This window comes from Taudactylus pleione, unplaced genomic scaffold, assembly GCF_031769625.1.
Source record: "Taudactylus pleione unplaced genomic scaffold, aTauple2 ptg000435l, whole genome shotgun sequence".
NCBI classification, from domain to species: Eukaryota; Metazoa; Chordata; class Amphibia; order Anura; family Myobatrachidae; genus Taudactylus; species Taudactylus pleione.
The window spans coordinates 1-25,683 of record NW_028284837.1 but is presented as its reverse complement, the minus strand read 5'-3'; positions in this window follow the sequence as shown (position 1 = coordinate 25,683).

The following is a 25,683-nucleotide window of genomic DNA, read 5'->3' as shown; positions in this document are numbered from 1 at the left end:
TTTTGACATGAAAAGGATCATGTCATCTGCAAAAAGGGACATCTTCAGGGTCACAGAACCAACCCTAACTCCGTGAAATAAGGGAGACAATCTCAGAGCAATTTCCAAGGGTTCAATGGCAACAGCGAATAATAAAGGTGATAGTGGACACCCCTGTCTAGTTCCTCTATATATGTTGAATGGGGGAGATAAAAACCCATTGCATGAGATTCGAGACTGGGAATTTGTGTATAGAAGAGTAAGACAGCGGATAAAGCAATCAGGGAAACCAAATTTAGCAAGAGAGTGAAATAAATGAGACCACAAAATGAGGTTGAAAGCCTTTTCGGTGTCTAGAGAAATGATAGCAACTGGCGTTCGTGATTCAGAGTGAGATAATGAGTGAAGGGCTGAAACCACCCTCCTAATGTTAACAACCGAGTGATGACCCTGGATGAACACAGTTTGGTCCGGGTGTATTATATGTGGAAGAATTAATTTAACGCGATCAGCTAAAATTTTTGAAAGAATTTTATAATCTTGATTTAACAAGGATATTGGTCTCTAAGAGCCTGGCAGAGCAAAATCTCGTCCCAATTTTGGTAAGAGCTTGATCGTGGCTGAATTAAAATGTACAGGCACAGTATTTTGTGATAAGATATGATTAAAGACGGAAGTCAAGGAATCATTTATTTTGGGGCCTAGTATTTTATAAAACTCCCCGCTGAGTCCATCTGGCCCAGGCGCTTTTGCCGTTTTAAGATGTTTAAGCGCAGCAGTCACCTCTGCTATAGAAATAGGATTTGATAATAGAGAGATTGAGTCGGGAGGAATTTGGGGGTAGGGGAGCGAACTCCAGTCAACAAAATCTGAGGGCGGGATCAGGTCTAACTCCAAAGGGACATGTTCAGGCATTGGGGAAGAGTATAATGTTTCATAAAAGGAATGCATTATATCCGCTATCTGATCATTAGATGATGTTAATAAACCATTCGATGTTCTAAGGGGATGTACCACCCTCCACGCATCTACCAACAGGAGCTGTTTGGAGAGGAAAGGAATTCCTAATTTAGAAAGAGAGGTGGATCTCGGGTTAGGGTTGGATTTATCCAGAAATGTGGAAGAAACTAAATTAAAGTCACCGCAAAGAATTAAGGATGAATGGAAATATGGAGTTAATGCAGCTAATAATTTTTGAAAGAAAGGTTTAGAATACTGATTTGGAGCATATACATTACATAATTTAAAATCAATATTGGAGAGGGAGATAGAAGCAATTACATAGTGACCATCTGGGTCTGAGTGAGCGGAGGAAACAGTTATTTGCAGAGTTTTTTTGTGTAGAATCACAACCCCTCTAGCTTTGGAAGTGAAAGGAGTAGCTGCGAGTATTGTCCAACCCCGCATTCGCAATTTGGTCATTTCTTGTGGTATAAGATGAGTTTCTTGTAAAAAAGCGATGTCAATGTGTAATTTAGAAAGATATAGAAGTATCTTACGACGTTTTGTGGGAGAGTTAATACCTCCAATGTTCCAGGAACCAATTCTAAGCTCTGTCATTTATCCTAGTATTATGGATGAAATCTCGTTCCCAGACTTTTCCAGCTGGAGATCTAATAATCGGCATAAAGGAGAGAGAACGGGGGAGGGCCAAAACACAAGGGATAGGGGAACACATCAAACACAAAAATAGAGATAACCTTAAATAGCAAGCTAATAGGTAACAATGAGACAGGAGAGAGTCCCGCACTACACCCTCAGACAAGGTCAGGGAATCTCTCCACTCTCTAAAACTTCCGGATATTATGAGTATAATCATAATTGAAACAGTAAATATTACTATACATAGCAACATTATCACACAGAAAAGAAAATTCCGGGTAGGAGAACACCCCCACATCCCGGACAACATGTATAACATTAATATAATAATAATAATAACTAGCACCTAATTATTAATCGTGAAAGGCACGTAAAACCAAGATATATTAAAGGTACTTCCAGTATAAAAAGAACTAAGATATCGCTCAATTAATTGTGGGGCAAGAGATTATGCATATAAAGATATTTCCAGAACAGAATAGACTTGCAAAAGGACAATCAGAATTTCATAAACTTATTTGCAACAACTATCATAAGAGAGAAAAATGGTATCACGGCGGATTAGAATCCGAAATATCTTCAGCCGAGGCTTGGTATTTCTTCATTTAGCTATCCCGCTGCATCATCTGGATTTGTAAAATCTTTGTAGGATTCTCCTTCGAAGAGCCGTTGCCTTGCAGGATAGATAAGAGCAAATTTGCGCTTATTTTTAACCAATTGTGAACAAAGTGGTGAAAACGCCTTACGTGCTCTGGACAGTTCGACTGAGAAGTCTTGGAATATATAGAGAAATTTGCCTTCCCAAATGATGGATCTATTTGCTCGTGAGGCCGTCCAGAAGGCGACCTTGTGTAGATAATTAAGACATCTGAACAAAACCACTCTGGGACGAGTATCTGCCAGTTTAGGATGAGGACCAATCCTATGGACTCGTTCAATAACTAAATCTGCACAAGCCGCAGTTATTTCAAGCAGAGAAGAAAGGGTGTTCCTAACGAAATGAGTAAACGCCGTGCCCTTTACAGATTCGGGTAGACCAACCAGTCTTATATTATTATGTCGAGAGCGATTCTCGATGTCATCCATCTTATTGCGCAAGTAGTAATTATCTTTCTGTAGACTTTGCATCTGACCTTTAAGATCGAATACATCCTGAAATGTGGCCCCCAATTTTTTTCTCTTTGTCAGAGACCCTTATTGACAATTGTTGAATTTGATCCTTAATATCCGATACAGCTTGAGACAAAAGAGGTGTCATTGTGCTCTTGATTGCCTGCACGACATCTCCATAGGTAATAGAAACAGCAGAACCACGAGCCTGGTCCCCAATATGAGCTGCAACCTTTTTGTGAGCCGGTGGTGGGGTAGCCTCCATTTCTTCATCAGGCGCCACGGCATTTTTCTTGACGTGGAGGTTTGGGTATGGCTGAGGTCTGGGTCTGCAAATATTTCTTCATACAAGCACAGTTGTATTATAGTAGTATAAATTCTGAGAAATAACTTGCACAATACACTGCTGATGTAGGAATAAAAGGATAAACAGGGTATTGACTGTAAGAACCTAATACCCAGGATCAAGCTGTTATCCTGATATAGAGTAGGGGTCACCTGCTTTAACTTAGGTAGGGGTGCAGTGGCAAACGCAGGATTTCTAGAGGGGGGTTTCCAAATGCTTGATTTTAGAGTGAGTGTGGCCAGTCCATGAAGAGGGTAGAATTAGCACTTAATCAGCTTTAATAAGCGTCATACAAAGTGTATTGTGTATCATAATTCCAGCATATACAGGACCAGCGATCACAGTATGCCACTAAATGCAACAGTAGGGCCATCCTGCCTGAGCTGAATATATTTATTTTAAATGAGGGCACCATCCAGAGCATGGGAGCAAGTCCGGGAGTCTGGGAGCAGCAGCAGAACCTAGCACTGCCCTGGACATACATGTACATATTGGGCTCTATAGCAGCACATCCCTAAAGGCCCCCATACATCAGCAATTGATTGCAGCAATCATGCAATTTGCAACTGATTGTGTATAAAAATCTTTCCCTTTTTCAATCGATTGCAGAATTGCCACAATCGATTGAAAAAGGGAAAGATTTTTATACACAATCGATTGCAAATTGCACGATTGCTGCAATCAATGCTGATGAATGAGGGCCTTAACAGTGAATGATTTCCAGCTCTCCTAGTTGGTGCACAGGTTATTTATTACTGACTGATACATGTTAAAATATCCACAGGTGTTGCTAATTATTTCATTTGTGATACTGAGAAGAACATGCAGCACTAGTAACATTCTATTACATTACTATTTCTACTGTGGTTATGGTGTGGGCTGGGGAGGGGGGTTTCCAGGCAGATGGAAACCCCCCCTGCGTTTTCCTATGGAGTGTAACAGCACAAAAGTCCTGCTAAGAATGTCACAGTTCTAGGACAGCTAAAGCAAAGGCCACAGAGAAGGGAGAGCTGGTTTATATAAGCCACCCTTAATAGTGTGGAAGGTGCGTCAGCTATATGAATTGATAGGGAAAATGCAGAGGCACTTACAGGGACCCAGACTCATGACTAAACACGTTTGTCTTTACACCAGGGACCGAGGATGATTTCAGGCTAAATCCTGGGAGTGTTGTGTCTCTCACTGGTCCTGGCTGTGTCCCGCGGCTTCCACGTGGTCCACAACAACGCGGCTGGTAATGACAGCAGCTCCGTCTACCACTGAGCAGTCCGGCTCGGTCTCTGCCAGAATTCGGAGTCAGGAGGACTAGGTGAGTGTTAGGGGAGAGCCTGTAGTAGCGGGCCGAACCCGGCGTTGTACCGTGTCTCCTGCGTGGCCTGCAGGAGCGCAACTGAAGGCGACGGTGACTCCGTCTAATGTAGCGGGCCAAACGTCCCAGCCGGTTCTTGTCTGAAGTCGGGAGTCGAGGGGGGGTATAGGTGGGTGCCAGACGAGAGGCTGTAATAGCATTGAAGCGGGAATTAAGCGGAGCTCTCACACAGAGCTCCTTACTCCATGAAACCCGGAACCAGTAGTCCCTTTATATATTTTTTTTTATAAGTACAGTGATGGGTCCATCCTCACTAATCGAGTTTCAGATGCACCCATTGGTGTTGGGGTTCAGGGACTTAGATGCAACCTCAGTTTTAAATAAGACCACATGATTTCCTGTTCAATAATTTTGTAGTAGTGTATTGAAATCACTACATTGCTCCACAACTCCCCCGCACCCTGCAATGACACACCCATACAGTTATGGGGTGCAGGGGCTCGAGTGTGGGGTTTCAGATGCACCCCCAGCATCAGGGGTTCAGACAGTTCAGACGCACCAACAGGTGTTGGGGTTCAGGGAATCAAACGCAACCTCAGTTTTCAATAAGACCACATGATTTCCTGCTCAATAATGTTGCAGTACTGTAATAACGGCACTACATAGCTCCACAACTCCCCCACACCCTGCAATGACACACAGTTATGGGGTGCAGACTCTTGAGTGTTATGTTTCCTGGGTCAAAGAGGATATTAGATGCACCTACAGCGTATTGGGATTCAGGGGCTCAGACAGGGGTAAGACGCACGCACAGCTATCAATTAGATGATTTATCCCTAATCCTTAAACAAATCCTATGGAAATATAATCATCCGGTGTCAACCATTTTTTGATCAGATTCTACTTAACATTTAACTATCACCTTCTAGTTGATAATAGCTAGAATCTGATTGGTTTCTATGGGCAACATCTCCACTTCTAATAACTCTCACTTTAGTAAATAAATATACCCTTTATAGTAGGGGTGGCCAAAGTCAGTCCTCGAGATCTACCAACAGTTCACGTTTTTCCAGGTCGCCCAGCAGGTGCACAGGTGTATTCATTACTCACTGACACATTTTGAAAGATCCACAGGTGGAGCTAATTATTTCACTTGTGATTCTGTGAGACCTGGAAAACGTGAACTGTTGGTAAATCCACGCGATATAGCATGCCCTACATCTTGCGCCACATGGTAAGCCTTGAGTCGTACCTTTCAGTATTAATCGTAACGGAACATACCGTGGTGCTGGAAAAAGTCAGAGCATGTGATACAACTTTTTGTCCACCTGGTGTCCCTTTTCCTAAACTACACTGCGCATGTGTTTCCGATATCCAATGCATTTTCTGTATCACCACCAGACGATTGGCTGACATAACCTATGATTCGGTACACTATAATACAGCATTTTCATCACGGAATCGGGGCTGTGGAAGAATGTGTAATAAAGTTTCAAATCATTACAGTATAGTATATGTGTGAGTCCTGTACTTTTTAAAAAAAAATATATTTAATATGTTTGTCTCAGGGGCTCAGACAAGGGCCACATGCATGCACAGCTTTCACTGAGACAGGATTAATTAATATTCACTATTGCTCGAGTACTGTGTTTACATTTACTAGTATAATATTTAGAAAGGAAGACACATTTTAATTATTATTATCATTATTATTATGCTTCCCTCACTGCACCCTACCTAACGGCATTGGGTGGGTGGAGTGCACAAGGATTCCGTAGTTGGATGTGATAGCCTTCTTGGCCTAGTGGTAGAGCTGTGGTTTTACATTGCCATAGTCCAGGGTACAAAATCCCAGGTGCACAACTCCAAATTATTGATAATATATAAATGCAATAACATTTTGCAATCAATAGAGGTTTTTAGCATAATCATGGCCAAGGTTATGGGCCTACCCACCATATCCAGGTAACCTCTTTAGGGTAGGTCACTAACATACTAGGGTTCAAATCCAGAGCACAGGACCCCCCCAAACTGGCCCAGCTAAGCTGCCCCAGGGCACCGCCCTAGTAAGAAAAGTGCAGTGTAAAGAGATAGTTAAGAGCTGCCACAGCTGCATATAAAGAATGAAAACAAAAAAGTGAAGTGCATGTATAATAAACACACAGTGAAGGGTTAAAATGTGCCCTGAAAACAGATCAACCAAAGCAATCCAGGGGGACCCACTCCCTAAAAATGAACCAAAGTTGCACTACAGTATATAACTTGTAGGACTTACCTAGAATTGTGCCTAATACCAGTGTGCATATACTATATCAGACTCCATGCTTTTAAACCAATAAGGAAGGGTGCTAATCCAGACTGAGGGCGTCTCCTTTCCCTCAAGCATGCAATAAAGCACATTAAATGGAGTGTATGGGAAAGATTTCTGGACTGCACAACTTGAATATATATAATGGGAGGTGCTACCTGAGACTAATTGCAGGAACAGAAACAGACAAATCTCAGGTGCACAACTCCAAATTATTGTTAATATATAATTGCAATAACATTTTGCAATCAATAGAGGTTTTTAGCATAATCATGGCCAAGGTTATGGGCCTAACCACCATATCCAGGTAAAGTCTTTAGGGAATAGCCCCAGGCTATCAGCCCAGGCCGCCTAGGGTGCCCTGGACACGGTCAAATGGTTCCCCTGATTGTGGCATTACTCCCCCACTAGAAAGAGCTTGGTGCTGATTATGGATAATACAGGGGACCACTATGCTTTTTGTCCCCTGTATATCCAAAACCAGGACCTGCCCCGCTGTGCCCAGTTCTGGTTGTGCTAAATACAGTGGGAGGGAGGGGCAGGATTTGCATTTCCTTTTCCTTTACACTTGCACTGTACACTATACATTTTTTTAACATAGATGCATGGACGGATCTCACTGATCTGTGTCCTATTTACTTTTTTTATCACATCTGCTTGCAGCATGGAACGCACTGATCCGTGCATGCATCTGTGCAGAGCCAGCCCTAAGCATAGGCATAATAAGTAAATGCCTAGGCGCAACTGGAATGCCTGTGGGACACATCGGTGTCTGGCGCTGGGATGCTATTTCTGCTCCCAACGGCGGGTATCCAGCACTGGACGGAGTATGTGTTCCTAGCGCCGTTCAATCGTCTGGTGCGGTGGGCAAGACTTGGCTCTGGCCGTGGCGGGTGTTTGGCTCTGGCTGTGAGCCAAACCCAGCTCACGGGACAGCAGCCAATAGGAGGCAGACGCAACGAGCCAATCGCGGCTCACCGCGTCATAGCCTCACCCACTCATGGCGTCTTGTATCAGATGCAACTGAGCCGGAAAAGGCAGTACGGCGGCGGAGAGGGAGGAGTGAAGACCTCCCAAAGAGAGCGTCACGGCAAAAGTTCCAGCGGCCACGGAAGAGGCCAGAAGACGCCATGATCAAGAAGGAAGACAGGCGGCACCGGCTGGAAGAAGCAAAGAAGAGGCGTCACTGCTGGCCAGGATGGGCCATTGGCTGAAGAATGCGGCTGAGGACCGGAGAGGACTGCCGGGGTGGAAAGTAAAAGAGCCAACAAAGCTCCACCCCACAGCCTCTTCCAACGGAGCAGGTAGGCCCTCCATGACACCTACCATATACCCCCTCCCTAGACCACCAAGATTGTCGGGCACTAGGCCCGTGGGGGGACTGTTGGGCAATAGGCCCATGGGCATATAGGTGCGAAAGTAAAGGGGGCGGCATTACACTAGCTTGTGATCAATTAGTCGCCGCACGCTAAGACATAGAGGGCATCCTTTAACCTTGCCGTGCGATCGTGGAATTTACCCCTTTTGGATGCGAACGATTGCGGCTTAGCTTCCAGGTCTGAATCAGGTCCTCAGTCCTTTGGACCCCAAACAGTTCACATTTTCCAGGTCAACTAATGTAGCAGGAGCACAGGTGTATTCATTAGTCACTGACACATTCTAAAAGGACCACAGGTGGTGGATCTACTAGAGAGACCTGGAAAACATGCACTGTGTTTCGGGTCCTGAGCACCGAGTTTGAGAGCTTACAGTATGACCTACTGTACAGTAATGTCACAGAGTGCCAAAATCTGTAACAATACCACAACTTTATCGGCATATACATGATGGTGGTTCAAAGGTTGCTTTCATGGTGGGAAAAAAAGGAAAATATATACTGTACATTATATTGTTAAAACTACAGTACATTACTGTTCACAAAATTTCCTCTGCTGACAACATACTGTACTGTACAATACGAACAGCATGTCAGTCTTTCATATTGTACTCGGCCCTCAGGACCCCTAGCTTGAAAATAATGTTAGGTGTCCTAAGGACAGAATACTGTATAAACTATTGACATACAGTACTGTACAGTACAGTGTACACATAATACAGTAGCTGACTTATATTGTAAAGTAACAGATTGAATAACAGTAATGTAAACATATTACTGTACAATACATATTTAATAACAGTAAAGGAAACTTTAAATTATGATAGTTGTTACAGATGAAATACTGTAACAGTAAACATTACAGTACTCTGATGATTTTGAGAAACACTTTGCTCTGCATTTTAACAACATTGGTATTCATTGTGTAACACTTACAGTACAATATAAATGTTTACACAATAAGCACATTATACAGTGTTACCCACCACAGTACAATATAAATGTTTACACAATAAGCACATTATACAGTGTTACCCACCACAGTACAATATAAATGTTTACACAATAAGCACATTATACAGTGTTACCCACCACAGTACAATATAAATGTTTACACAATAAGCACATTATACAGTGTTACCCACCACAGTACAATACTACCTTTTTCCATGATGACTGAAGAAAGACATTTTGATCCTTCTTCACATCACAGCAGTTTCAAGTCATATTTGTTGCTTCACTGTTTGAAGCTTGACGATCTGTACTTGTGCGGGTGTGTGACTGTCCTGCGTGCATGTTTTCTTGGTATCTGCAGCACCCCATTCAACGTGTCCTCTATCCTGTTCATTTCTTCTTTTCCAATCCTGCGTCTTACCCGACATCATGAGAGGATATCTTCTTTTAAATTGTTGGGGAATCGGTATTTTCTCCATGGGTCACTTAGTCAGCAAATGTCATCACAAATTATCCGATGTCGCGTTGGACATCGCAGCTCGGATAAGTGATGTAGAAGGAGACGTTACCATATTTTGCAAAGCTGCCTTCAGTCCGTCCTAAGCTGAATCAGGCCCTAAATCATCTCAATCACTCCTCATACCCTACTCACTTGTATGTACTGTACATTCAGGGAGTATTAAAGCACCAGGCACTATGGGACCAATGATCACTATGCAGCAATCTGGTGTCCTATACACGTAGTCCTAAAGTTTGCATCACTCTAAGGTGTCAGAAGTTAAGGGGAGAGGAGAAAGTGAGACACAAAGGCTGCCATATTACAGGGATTTTCTCCAAATGCACATACATCAAATACTTCCTCCAACTAAGACTATTACATCCGTTCCATAAGGGAAGCAGTCGGGAAGCCGACTGCCTAAATACCGGCAGCCGGCTTCCCAACTGTCTTATCCTGGCATGGGTGAAATGCCGGGCGTCTAGATGTAGACGCCCGCATTTCCCCAACGCCAGGAGACCGGCACCCGGCATCACGATCGTAGTGATGCCGAGCGCCGCGAGCGGGCAGCCGCGGGGGAGAGGGTTAGGTTTAGGGCTCCCGGGGGGGACTTAGGGTTAGGCACCCCCCCGGGAGGGTTAGGGTTAGGCTACGGGAAGGGAGGGTTAGGGATAGGCACCCCCGGGGGGGACTTAGGGTTAGGCACCCCCCCGGGGGACTTAGGTTTAGGCAGCGGGGAAGGGGGTGGTTAGGGTTAGGCACTTAGAGGGGGGATTAGGGTTAGGCACTTGGGGGGGTAGTTAGGGTTAGGCACCCCTAAGGAGGGTTAGGGTTAGGGGGGTTAGGTTAGTCTATACTTACCTATCCACGATCGGGATTTCCAGCACTGTCTGCCTTCCGTTGCTTCGAACTCTGCTCCTGTCGGGCTGCCGCTGACGGGAATCGAACCGCCGGCCATGCGCCCGGCGGTATATCATACCCTTTCCGTTCCATAAGGAATCACTCATAAGACACTTTTTGTTGGTTTTGCATATTAATTGCTCAGTTTTTCTGCTTATTGGCGCATGGACTGATTTGCGGAGACATTCCATAGTCAGCCCACCTTTGATCCAGTGGAATGTGTTGGCTACATTGTCATACACTGTTTTTCATGCGTTGTAATTCATTTGTTAATCATTGTTACTCCTGGATACTCATCGAGCGCTATCTGTATTGTTATACACAGTGACTTTCATATGGAACATCTCTTGGTACAATACCTGAGTGTAGGGAACAATTGCTACACCTGTAGTCCATCTGGTGGAACAACAAGTGCCAGCATGCCTGGACATAAAGTCCCACTGGTGCCGTTATTCAGCTTGTAAATAAATGTAATAAAATAAAGACAGGACATTGACTCTGCATGCTGTAATCCTTTTATTTTTAAATATACCCTTATGCACAATGACTGTAAGATCTACATCTCTCCAGTAAGTTTACCATACAGTATAATGATGTGTTATATTTTTCATACACTGTTCAAAGGGGATGTAGACAGCATCCCGACATACGGGATGCTTACAGTCAAAATACTGGCGCCGGAATCCCGACCACAGACAGCCCGAAGGTAAGTATCGGGGGTTAGGGGGAGGATTAGGGTTAGGGATTATTGTTAGACAATAGGGAGAGGGTTAGGCACAAAGGGGAGAGAGTTAGGTTTAGGGTGTGGGGTAGGGAAGGGTAGGTTTAGGCACTAAGGGGGAGGTTAGGGTTAAGACAGATTCTGACTGTCGGGATCCCATACCCAACCCATTAAAAGTGCACAATGTTCCACTCTATGGTGCAAATGAATCCCATTGTATGGTGCAAAATGTATCCCATTGTATGGTGCAAAATGTATCCCATTGTATGGTGAAAAATGTATCCTACTGTATGGTGCAAAATATATCCCACTGTATGGTGCAAAATATCTCCCACTGTATGGTGCAAAATATATCCCACTGTATGGTGCAAAATGTATCCCACTGTATGGTGCAAAATATCTCCCACTGTACGGTGCAAAATATATCCCACTGTACAGTGCATAATGTATCCCACTGTATGGTGCAAAATGGATCCTACTGTATGGTGCAAAAAAAATCCCACTGTATGGTGCAAAATATCTCCCACTGTATGGTGCAAAATATATCCCACTGTAGGGTGCAAAATGTATCCCATTGTATGGTGCAAAATGTATCCCACTGTATGGAGCAAAATGTATCCCTCTGTAGGGTGCAAAATGTATCCCATTGTATGGTGCAAAATGTATCCCACTCTATGGTGAAAAATTTATCCCTCTGTAGGGTGCAAAATGCATCCCACTGTAGGGTGCAAAATATATCTCACTATATGGTGCAAATGTATCCCTTCATTGGTGAAAAAAGTATCCCATTGTATGGTGCAAAATATATCTCACTATATGGTGCAAAATGTATATCACTGTATGGTGCAAAATGTATCCCATTGTATGGTGCAAAATATATCCCACTATATGGTGCAAAATGTATCATATGGTATGGTGCAAAATATATCCCATTGTATGGTGCAAAATATTTCCCACTATATGGTGCAAAATGTATCCAACTGCATGGTGCAAAATATCTCCCACTGTATGGTGCAAAATACATCGCACTGTATGGTGCAAAATATATCCCACTATATGGTGTAAAATGCATCCCACTGTATGGTGCAAAATGTATCCCACTGTATGGTGCAAAATGTATCCAACTGTATGGTGCAAAATGTATCCCATTGTATGGTGCAAAATGTATCCCATTGTATGGTGCGAAATATATCCCACTATATGGTGCAAAATGTATCCCATTGTATGTTGCAAAATATATCCCACTATATGGTGCAAAATGTATCCCATTGTATGGTGCAAATTGTATATCACTGTATGGTGCAAAATGTATCCCACTGTATGGTGCAAAATGCATCTCTCTGTATGGTGAAAAATGTATCCAATTGTATGGTGCAAAATGTATCCCACTGTATGGTGCAAAATGCATCTCACTGTATGGTGCAAAATGTATCCTACTGTATGGTGCATAATGTATCCCACTGTATGGTGCATAATGCATCCTACTGTATGGTGCATAAAGCATCCCACTGTATGGTGCAAAATGTATCGCACTGTATGGTGCAAAATGTATCCCACTGTATGGTGCAAAATGTTTCCCACTGTATGGTGCAAAATGTATCCCACTGTATGGTGCAAAATGTATCCCACTATATGGTGCAAAATGTATCCCACTGTATGGTGCAAAATGTTTCCTACTGTATGGTGCAAAATGTATCCCATTGTATGGTGCAAAATGTATCCCATTGTATGGTGCAAAATGTATCCCTCTATAGGGTTCAAAATGTATCCCACTGTAGGGTGCAAAATATATCCCAATGTATTGTGCAAAATATCTCCCACTGTATGGTGCAAAATGTATCCCACTGTATGGTGCAAAATATATCCCATTGTATGGTGCAAAATATATCCCACTATATGGTGCAAAATATATCCCACTGTATGGTGCAAAATATATCCAACTGTATGGTGCAAAATATCTCCCACTGTATGGTGCAAAATATATCCCACTGTATGGTGCAAAATGTATCCCACTGTATGGTGCCAAATGTATCCCACTGTATGGTGCATAATGTATACCACTGTATGGTGCAAAATGTATCCCTCTGTAAGGTGCAAAATGTATCCCACTGTATGGTGAAAAATGTATCCCACTGTATGGTGCAAAATGTATTCCTCTGTATGGTGAAAAATGTATCCCACTATATGGTGCAAAATGTATCCCATTGTATGGTGCAAAATGTATCACATTGTATGGTGCAAAATATATCCCACTATATGGTGCAAAATGTATCCCATTGTATGGTGCAAAATATATCCCACTATATGGTGCAAAATGTATCCCATTGTATGGTGCAAAATATATCACACTATATGGTGCAAAATGTATCCCACTGAATGGTGCAAAATTTATCCCACTGTATGGTGCAAAATGTATCCCACTGTATGGTGCAAAATGTATCTCACTGTATGGTGCAAAATATATCCCACTGTATGGTGCAAAATGTATCCCACTGTATTTTGCAAAATGTATCCCATTGTATGGTGCAAAATGAATCTCATTGTATGGTGCAAAATGTATCCCACTATATGGTGCAAATTGTATCCAACTGTATGGTGCAAAATATATCCCACTGTATGGTGTAAAATGTATCCTACTGTATGGTGCAAAATATATCCCACTGTATGGTGCTAAATGTATCCCACTGTATGGTGCAAAATGTATCCCACTGTATGGTGCAAAATATATCCCACTGTATGGTGCAAAATGTTTCCCACTGTATGGTGCAAAATGTATCCCACTGTATGGTGCAAAATATATCCCACTGTATGGTGCAAAATGTATCCCACTGTAAAGTGCAAAATGCATCTCACTGTATGGTGCAAAATGTATCCTACTGTATGGTGCATATTGCATCCCCCTGTATGGTGCATAATGCATTCCACTGTATGGTGCAAAATATATCCCACTGTATGGTGCAATATTTATCACACTGTATGGTGAAAAATAGATCCCAATGTATGGTGAAAAATGTATCCCACTGTATGGTGCAAATTGTTTCCTACTGTATGGTGCAAAATGTATCCCACTGTATGGTTCAAAATACATCCCTTTGTATGGTGCAAAATGTATCCCACTGTATGGTGCAAAATGTATCCCACTGTATGGTGCAAAATATATCCCATTGTAAGTTTGCAAAGTATATCCCACTGTATGGAGCAAATTGTATCCAACTGTATGGTGAAAAATATATCCCACTGTATGGTGCAAAATGCATCTCACTGTTTGTTGCAAAATATATCTCACTGTATGGTGCAAAATATATCCCACTGTATGGTGCAAAATATATCCCACTGTATGGTGCAAATTATAACCCACTGTATGGTGCCAAATGTATCCCACTGTATGGTGCAATTTTTATCTCACTGTTTGGTGCAAAATGTATCCCACTGTATGGTGCAAAATGTATCCCACTGTATGGTGCAAAATATATCCCACTGTATGGTGCAAAATGTTTCCCACTGTATGGTGCAAAATGTATCCCACTGTATGGTGCAAAATATATCCCACTGTATGGTGCAAAATGTATCCCACTGTAAAGTGCAAAATGCATCTCACTGTATGGTGCATAATGCATCCCACTGTATGGTGCAAAATATATCCCATTGTATGGTGCAAACTTTATCACACTGTATGGTGCAAAATAAATCCCAATGTATGGTGAAAAATGTATCCCACTGTATGGTGCAAAATGTTTCCTACTGTATGGTGCAAAATGTATCCCACTGTATGGTTCAAAATGTATCCCATTCTATGGTGCAAAATATATCCCATTGTATGGTGCAAAATATATATCCCATTGTATGGGTCAAAATATATCCCACTATATGGTGCAAAATATATCCAACTGTATGGTGCAAAATATATCCCACTGTATGGTGCAAAATGTATCCCACTGTATGGTGCAAAATGTATCCCACTGTATGGTGCAAAATATATCCCACTGTATGGTGCAAAATGTTTCCCACTGTATGGTGCAAAATGTATCCCACTGTATGGTGCAAAATATATCCCACTGTATGGTGCAAAATGTATCCCACTGTAAAGTGCAAAATGCATCTCACTGTATGGTGCAAAATGTATCCTACTGTATGGTGCATATTGCATCCCCCTGTATGGTGCATAATGCATCCCACTGTATGGTGCAAAATATATCCCACTGTATGGTGCAATATTTATCACACTGTATGGTGAAAAATAGATCCCAATGTATGGTGAAAAATGTATCCCACTGTATGGTGCAAATTGTTTCCTACTGTATGGTGCAAAATGTATCCCACTGTATGGTTCAAAATACATCCCTTTGTATGGTGCAAAATGTATCCCACTGTATGGTGCAAAATGTATCCCACTGTATGGTGCAAAATATATCCCATTGTAAGTTTGCAAAGTATATCCCACTGTATGGAGCAAATTGTATCCAACTGTATGGTGAAAAATATATCCCACTGTATGGTGCAAAATGCATCTCACTGTTTGTTGCAAAATATATCTCACTGTATGGTGCAAAATATATCCCACTGTATGTTGCAAAATATATCCCACTGTATGGTGCAAATTATAACCCACTGTATGGTGCCAAATGTATCCCACTGTATGGTGCAATTTTTATCTCAATTGTTTGGTGCAAAATGTATCCCACTGTATGGTGCAAAATGTATCCCACTGTATGGTGCAAAACATATCCCACTGTATGGTGCAAAATGTTTCCCACTGTATGGTGCAAAATGTATCCCACTGTATGGTGCAAAATATATCCCACTGTATGGTGCAAAATGTATCCCACTGTAAAGTGCAAAATGCATCTCACTGTATGGTGCATAATGCATCCCACTGTATGGTGCAAAATATATCCCACTGTATGGTGCAAACTTTATCACACTGTATGGTGCAAAATAAATCCCAATGTATGGTGAAAAATGTATCCCACTGTATGGTGCAAAATGTTTCCTACTGTATGGTGCAAAATGTATCCCACTGTATGGTTCAAAATGTATCCCATTCTATGGTGCAAAATATATCCCATTGTATGGTGCAAAATATATATCCCATTGTATGGGTCAAAATATATCCCACTATATGGTGCAAAATATATCCAACTGTATGGTGCAAAATATATCCCACTGTATGGTGCAAAATGTATCCCATTGTATGGTGCAAAATATATCCCATTGTATGGTGCAAAATGTATCCCACTGTATGGTGCTAAATATATCCAAATGTATGGTGCAAAATATATCCCACTGTATGTTGCAAAATATCTCCCACTGTGTGGTGCAAAATATATCCCACTGTATGGTGCAAAATGTATCCCTTTGTATGGTACAAAATGTATCCCACTGTATGGTGCATAATGCATACCACTGTATGGTGCAAAATGTATCCCACTGTATGGTGCAAAATGTATCCAACTGTATGGTGCAAAATGTATCCCATTGTATGGTGCAAAATGTATCCCATTGTATGGTGCGAAATATATCCCACTATATGGTGCAAAATGTATCCCATTGTATGTTGCAAAATATATCCCACTATATGGTGCAAAATGTATCCCATTGTATGGTGCAAATTGTATATCACTGTATGGTGCAAAATGTATCCCACTGTATGGTGCAAAATGCATCTCTCTGTATGGTGAAAAATGTATCCAATTGTATGGTGCAAAATGTATCCCACTGTATGGTGCAAAATGCATCTCACTGTATGGTGCAAAATGTATCCTACTGTATGGTGCATAATGTATCCCACTGTATGGTGCATAATGCATCCTACTGTATGGTGCATAAAGCATCCCACTCTATGGTGCAAAATGTATCTCACTGTATGGTGCAAAATGTATCCCACTGTATGGTGCAAAATGTTTCCTACTGTATGGTGCAAAATGTATCCCACTGTATGGTGCAAAATGTATCCCACTATATGGTGCAAAATGTATCCCACTGTATGGTGCAAAATGTTTCCTACTGTATGGTGCAAAATGTATCCCATTGTATGGTGCAAAATGTATCCCATTGTATGGTGCAAAATGTATCCCTCTGTAGGGTTCAAAATGTATCCCACTGTAGGGTGCAAAATATATCCCAATGTATTGTGCAAAATATCTCCCACTGTAAGGTGCAAAATGTATCCCACTGTATGGTGCAAAATATATCCCATTGTATGGTGCAAAATATATCCCACTATATGGTGCAAAATATATCCCAGTGTATGGTGCAAAATATATCCAACTGTATGGTGCAAAATATCTCCCACTGTATGGTGCAAAATATATCCCACTGTATGGTGCAAAATGTATCCCACTGTATGGTGCCAAATGTATCCCACTGTATGGTGCATAATGTATACCACTGTATGGTGCAAAATGTATCCCTCTGTAAGGTGCAAAATGTATCCCACTGTATGGTGAAAAATGTATCCCACTGTATGGTGCAAAATGTATTCCTCTGTATGGAGAAAAATGTATCCCACTATATGGTGCAAAATGTATCCCATTGTATGGTGCAAAATGTATCACATTGTATGGTGCAAAATATATCCCACTATATGGTGCAAAATGTATCCCATTGTATGGTGCAAAATATATCCCACTATATGGTGCAAAATGTATCCCATTGTATGGTGCAAAATATATCACACTATATGGTGCAAAATGTATCCCACTGAATGGTGCAAAATTTATCCCACTGTATGGTGCAAAATGTATCCCACTGTGTGGTGCAAAATGTATCCCACTATGTGGTGCAACATATATCCCACTGTATGGTGCAAAATATCTCCCACTGTATAATGCAAAATATATCAAACTGTATGGTGCAAAATATATCCCACTGTATGATGGAAAATGTATCCCACTGTATGGTGCAAAATGTATCCCACTGTATGGTGCAAAATGTATCCCACTGTATGGTGAAAAATATATTCCACTGTATGGCGCAAAATGTATCCCACTGTATGGTGCAAAATGTATCTCACTGTATGGTGCAAAATATATCCCACTGTATGGTGCAAAATGTATCCCACTGTATTTTGCAAAATGCATCCCATTGTAAGGTGCAAAATATATCCCTCTATATGCTGCAAAATGTATCCCATTGTATGGTGCAAAATGAATCTCATTGTATGGTGCAAAATGTATCCCACTATATGGTGCAAATTGTATCCAACTGTATGGTGCAAAATATATCCCACTGTATGGTGTAAAATGTATCCTACTGTATGGTGCAAAATATATCCCACTGTATGGTGCTAAATGTATCCCACTGTATGGTGCAAAATGTATCCCACTGTATGGTGCAAAATATATCCCACTGTATGGTGCAAAATGTTTCCCACTGTATGGTGCAAAATGTATCCCACTGTATGGTGCAAAATATATCCCACTGTATGGTGCAAAATGTATCCCACTGTAAAGTGCAAAATGCATCTCACTGTATGGTGCAAAATGTATCCTACTGTATGGTGCATATTGCATCCCCCTGTATGGTGCATAATGCATCCCACTGTATGGTGCAAAATATATCCCACTGTATTGTGCAATATTTATCACACTGTATGCTGAAAAATAGATCCCAATGTATGGTGAAAAATGTATCCCACTGTATGGTGCAAATTGTTTCCTACTGTATGGTGCAAAATGTATCCCACTGTATGGTTCAAAATACATCCCTTTGTATGGTGCAAAATGTATCCCACTGTATGGTGCAAAATGTATCCCACTGTATGGTGCAAAATATATCCCATTGTAAGTTTGCAAAGTATATCCCACTGTATGGAGCAAATTGTATCCAACTGTATGGTGAAAAATATATCCCACTGTATGGTGCAAAATGCATCTCACTGTTTGTTGCAAAATATATCTCACTGTATGGTGCAAAATATATCCCACTGTATGTTGCAAAATATATCCCACTGTATGGTGCAAATTATAACCCACTGTATGGTGCCAAATGTATACCACTGTATGGTGCAATTTTTATCTCACTGTTTGGTGCAAAATGTATCCCACTGTATGGTACAAAATGTATCCCACTGTATGGTGCAAAATATATCCCACTGTATGGTGCAAAATGTTTCCCACTGTATGGTGCAAAATGTATCCCACTGTATGGTGCAAAATATATCCCACTGTATGGTGCAAAATGTATCCCACTGTAAAGTGCAAAATGCATCTCACTGTATGGTGCATAATGCATCCCACTGTATGGTGCAAAATATATCCCACTGTATGGTGCAAAATTTATCACACTGTATGGTGCAAAATAAATCCCAATGTATGGTGAAAAATGTATCCCACTGTATGGTGCAAAATGTTTCCTACTGTATGGTGCAAAATGTATCCCACTTTATGGTTCAAAATGTATCCCATTCTATGGTGCAAAATATATCCCATTGTATGGTGCAAAATATATCCCATTGTATGGGTCAAAATATATCCCACTATATGGTGCAAAATATATCCAACTGTATGGTGCAAAATATATCCCACTGTATGGTGCAAAATGTATCCCATTGTATGGTGCAAAATATATCCCATTGTATGGTGCAAAATGTATCCCACTATATGGTGCTAAATATATCCAAATGTATGGTGCAAAATATATCCCACTGTATGTTGCAAAATATCTCCCACTGTGTGGTGCAAAATATATCCCACTGTATGGTGCAAAATGTATCCCTTTGTATGGTACAAAATGTATCCCACTGTATGGTGCATAATGCATACCACTGTATGGTGCAAAATGTATCCGTCTGTATGGTGCAAAATGTATCCCACTTTAAGGTGCAAAATGTATCCCACTGTATGGTGCAAAATGTTTCCTACTGTATGGTGCAAAATATATCCCATTGTATGGTGCAAAATGTATCCCATTGTATGGTGCAAAATGTATCCCACTGTATGGTGCAAAATGTATCCCTCTGTAGGGTGCAAAATGTATCCCACTGTAGGGTGCAAAATATATCCAAATGTATTGTGCAAAATATCTCCCACTATATGGTGCAAAATGTATCCCACTGTATGGTGCAAAATATATCCCATTGTATGGTGCAAAATATATCCCTCTATATGGTGCAAAATATATCCCACTGTATGGTGCAAAATATAGTGCAAAATATATCCTACTGTATGGTGCAAAATATATCCCACTGTATAGTGCAAAATATCTCCCACTGTATGGTGCAAAATATATCCCACTGTATGGTGCAAAATGTATCCCACTGTATGGTGCCAAATGTATCCCACTGTATGGTGCATAATGTATACCATTGTATGGTGCAACATGTATCACTCTGTATGGTGCAAAATGTATCCCACTGTATGGTGAAAAATGTATCCCACTGTATGGTGCAAAATGTATTCCTCTGTATGGTGCAAAATGTATCCCACTATATGGTGCAAAATGTATCCCATTGTATGGTGCAAAATTTATCCCATTGCATGGTGCAAAATATATCCCACTATATGGTGCAAAATGTATCCCATTGTATGGTGCAAAATATATCCCACTATATGGTGCAAAAAGTATCCCATTGTATGGTGCAAAATATATCACACTATATGGTGCAAAATGTATCCCATTGTATGGTGCAAATTGTATATCACTGTATGGTGCAAAATGTATCCCACTGAAAGGTGCAAAATGTATCCCACTGTTTGGTGCAAAATGTATCCCACTATATGGTGCAAAATGTATCCATCTGTATGGTGCAAAATATATCCCACTGTATGGTGCAAAATATCTCCCACTGTATAATGCAAAATATGTCAAACTGTATGGTGCAAAATATATCCCACTGTATGATGGAAAATTTTATCCCACTATATGGTGCAAAATGTATCCGATTGTATGGTGCAAAATGAATCTCATTGTATGGTGCAAAATGTATCCCACTATATGGTGCAAATTGTATCCAACTGTATGGTGCAAAATATATCCCCCTGTATGGTGTAAAATGTATCCTACTGTATGGTGCAAAATATATCCCACTATATGGTGTGAAATGTATACTACTGTATGGTGCAAAATATATCCCACTGTATGGTGCTAAATGTATCCCACTGTATGGTGCAAAATGTATCCCACTGTATGGTGCAAAATATATCCCACTGTATGGTGCAAAATGTTTCCCACTGTATGGTGCAAAATGTATCCCACTGTATGGTGCAAAATATATCCCACTGTATGGTGCAAAATGTATCCCACAGTAAGGTGCAAAATGCATCTCACTGTATGGTGCAAAATGTATCCTACTGTATGGTGCATATTGCATCCCCCTGTATGGTGCATAATGCATCCCACTGTATGGTGCAAAATATATCCCACTGTATGGTGCAACATTTATCACACTGTATGGTGCAAAATAGATCCCAATGTATGGTGAAAAATGTATCGCACTGTATGGTGCAAAATGTATCCCACTGTATGGTGCAAAATGTATCCCACTGTATGGTGCAAAATATATCCCATTGCAAGTTTGCAAAATATATCCCACTGTATGGAGCAAATTGTATCACACTGTATGGTGCAAAATGCATCTCACTGTTTGTTGCAAAATATATCTCACTGTATGGTGCAAAATATATCCCACTGTATGTTGCAAAATATATCCCACTGTATGGTGCAAATTATATCCCACTGTATGGTGCCAAATGTATCCCACTGTATGGTGCAATTTTTATCTCACTGCATGGTGCAAAATGTATCCCACTGTATGGTGCAAAATGTATCCCACTGTATGGTGCAAAATATATCCCTCTGTATGGTGCAAAATGTTTCCCACTGTATGGTGCAAAATATATCCCACTGTATGGTGCAAAATGTATCCCACTGTAAAGTGCAAAATGCATCTCACTGTATGGTGCAAAATGTATCCTACTGTATGGTGCAAATTGCATCCCCCTGTATGGTGCATAATGCATCCCACTGTATGGTGCAAAATATATCACACTGTATGGTGCAAAATTTATCACACTGTATGGTGCAAAATAGATCCCAATGTATGGTGAAAAATGTATCCCACTGTACGGTTCAAAATGTTTCCTACTGTATGGTGCAAAATGTATCCCACTGTATGGTGCAAAATATATCCCACTGTATGGTGCAAAATGTATCCCACTGTAAAGTGCAAAATGCATCTCACTGTATGGTGCAAAATGTCTCCTACTGTATGGTGCATATTGCATCCCTCTGTATGGTGCATAATGCATCCCAATGTATGGTGAAAAATCTATCCCACTGTATGGTGCAAAATGTTTCCTACTGTAAAGTGCAAAATGTACCCCACTGTATGGTTCAAAATACATCCCATTGTATGGTGCAAAATGTATCCCACTGTATGGTGCAAAATGTATCCCACTGTATGGTGCAAAATATATCCCATTGTAAGTTTGCAAAATATATCCCACTGTATGGAGCAAATTGTATCCCACTGTATGGTGAAAAATATTTCCCACTGTATCGTGCAAAATGCATCTCACTGTTTGTTGCAAAATATATCTCACTGTATGGTGCAAAATATATCCCACTGTATGTTGCAAAATATATCCCACTGTATGGTGCAAATTATATCCCACTGTATGGTGCCAAATGTATCCCACTGTAAGGTGCAATTTTTATCTCACTGTATGGTGCAAAATGTATCCCAATCTATGGTGCAAAATGTATCCCACTGTATGGTGCAAAATGTTTCCCACTGTATGGTGCAAATTATATCCCACTGTATGGTGCAAAATGTATCCCACTGTAAACTGCAAAATGCATCTAACTGTATGGTGCAAAATGTATCCTACTGTATGGTGCAAATTGCATCCCCCTGTATGCTGCATAATGCATCCCACTGTATGGTGCAAAATATATACCACTGTATGGTGCAAAATTTATCACACTGTATGGTGCAAAATAGATCCCAATGTATGGTGAAAAATGTATCCCACTGTATGGTGCAAAATGTTTCCTACTGTATGGTGCAAAATGAATCCCACTGTATGGTTCAAACTGTATCCCATTCTATGGTGCAAAATATATCCCATTGTATGGTGCAAAATATATCCCATTATATGGTGCAAAATATATCCCACTATATGGTGCAAAATATATCCAACTGTATGGTGCAAAATATATCCCACTGTATGGTGCAAAATGTATCCCATTGTATGGTGCAAAATATATCCCATTGTATGGTGCAAAATATATCCCACTATATGGTGCTAAATATATCCAAATGTATGGTGCAAAATATATCCCAATGTATGGTGCAAAATATATCCCACTGTATGGTGCAAAATATCTCCCACTGTGTGGTGCAAAATATATCCCACTGTATGGTGGAAAATGTATCCCTTTGTATGGTATAAAATGTATCCCACTGTATGGTACAAAATGTATCCCACTGTATGGTGCATAATGTATCCCACTGTATGGTGCAAAATGTATTCCTCTGTATGGTGCAAAATGTATCCCACTATATGGTGCAAAATGTATCCCATTGTATGTTGCAAAATATAGCCGACTATATGGTGCAAAATGTATCCCATTGTATGGTGCAAAAAATTTCACACTATATAGTGCAAAATGTATCCCATTGTATGGTGCAAATTGTATCCCACTGTATGGTGCAAAATGTATCCCACTGAATGGTGCAAAATGTATCCCACTGTATGGTGCAAAATGTATCCCATTGTATGGTGCAAAATATATCTGACTATATGGTGCAAAATGTATCCCACTGTATGGTGCAAAATATATCCCACTATATGGTGCAAAATGTATCCATCTGTATGGTGCAAAAATATATCCCACTGTATGGTGCAAAATATATCCCACTATATAGTGTAAAATATCTCCCACTGTATAATGCAAAATATATCCCACTGTATGGTGCAAAATATATCCCACTATATGGTGTAAAATATCTCCCACTGTATAATGCAAAATATATCCCACTGTATGGTGCAAAATATATCCCACTGTATGATGGAAAATGTATCCCACTGTATGGTGCAAAATGTAACTCACTGTATGGTACAAAATGTATCCCACTGTATGTTGCAAAATGAATCCCACTGTATGGTGCAAAATGTATCCCACTGTATGGTGAAAAATATATCCCACTGCATGGTGCAAAATGTATCCCACTGTATGGCGCAAAATGTTTCCCACTGTATGGTGCAAAATGTATCTCACTGTTTGGTGTGAAATATATCCCACTGTATGTTGCGAAATGTATCCCACTGTATTTTGCAAAATGCATCCCATTGTATGGTGCAAAATATATCCCACTATATGGTGCAAAATGTATCCCATTGTTTGGTGCAAAATGTATCACATTGTATGGTGCAAAATATATCCCACTATATGGTGCAAAATATATCCAACTTAATGGTGCAAAATATATCCCACTGTATGGTGCAAAATGTATCCCATTGTATGGCGCAAATTATATCCCATTGTATGGTGCAAAATGTATCCCACTATATGGTGCTAAATATATCCAAATGTATGGTGCAAAATATATCCCACTGTATGGTGCAAAATATCTCCCACTGTGTGGTGCAAAATATATCCCACTGTATGGTGCAAAATGTATCCCTTTGTATGGTACAAAATGTATCCCACTGTATGGTGCATAATGTATAGCACTGTATGTTGCAAAATGTATCCCTCTGTATGGTGCAAAATGTATCCCACTGTATGGTGCAAAATGTATCCCACTGTATGGTGCAAAATGTTTCCTACTGTATGGTGCAAAATGTATCCCATTGTATGGTGCAAAATGAATCCCATTGTATGGTGCAAAATGTATCCCACTGTATGGTGCAAAATGTATCCCTCTGTAGGGTGCAAAATGTATCCCACTGTAGGGTACAAAATATATCCCAATGTATTGTGCAAAATATCTTCCACTGTATGGTGCAAAATGTATAACACTGTATGGTGCAAAATATATCCCATTGTATGGTGCAAAATATATCCCACTATATGGTGCAAAATATATCCTACTGTATGGTGCAAAATATAGTGCAAAATATATCCAACTGTTTGGTGCAAAATATATCCCACTGTATGGTGCAAAATATCTCCCACTGTATGGTGCAAATGTATCCCATTGTATGGTGCAAAATATATCACACTATATAGTGCAAAATGTATCCCATTGTATGGTGCAAATTGTATATCACTGTATGGTGCAAATGTATCCCACTGAATGGTGCAAAATGTATCCCACTGTATGGTGCAAAAATGTATCCCATTGTATGGTGCAAAATATATCTGACTATATGGTGCAAAATGTATCCCACTGTATGGTGCAAAATATATCCACTATATGGTGCAAATGTATCCATCTGTATAGGTGCAAAATATATCCCACTGTATTGTGTGCAAAATATAATCCTCACTATATGGTGTAACAATATCTCCCACTGTATAATGCAAAATATATCCACCTTGTATGGTGCAAAATATAATCCCACCTGTATGATGAAAATGTATCCACCTGTATTGCAAAATGTAACTCACTATATGGTACAAAATGTATCCCACTGT